Below are 392 nucleotides of genomic sequence, written 5' to 3'. Positions count from 1 at the left end.
TGTAGATTTGATTTAATTTTTTCCTAGTGGCATATAATACATAAGCTTTTGAATTGAATAAAACGGGTTGAAAATTCACTGGTTTTATTCCAAAATTAATTAATTTATGTGTATGAAAAAAGTAAGATAAATTTTCAATCAAACTTCAATTTCAATATTTCAAGACATTAGTCTATCTATCCATTATAAAATCACTCATCTTAAAAATTTATTAAATTTTATATTTTTCAGACATAAAATTTTGCTATCATATCACAAAATCACTTATTATATTTTTAACATTATCGTTTATCAATTCAAATAAATATCACCAAATTTTAAAATATTATAAAATATGACAAATTATAGACTGTGGTATTTTTTTATAGGTAAAATATAATTTTAATCTTTAA

This window comes from Arachis duranensis, chromosome 10, assembly GCF_000817695.3.
Source record: "Arachis duranensis cultivar V14167 chromosome 10, aradu.V14167.gnm2.J7QH, whole genome shotgun sequence".
NCBI lineage: Eukaryota > Viridiplantae > Streptophyta > Magnoliopsida > Fabales > Fabaceae > Arachis > Arachis duranensis.
The sequence above is the reverse complement of the archived record's forward strand: the minus strand, read 5'-3'. Positions refer to the sequence as shown.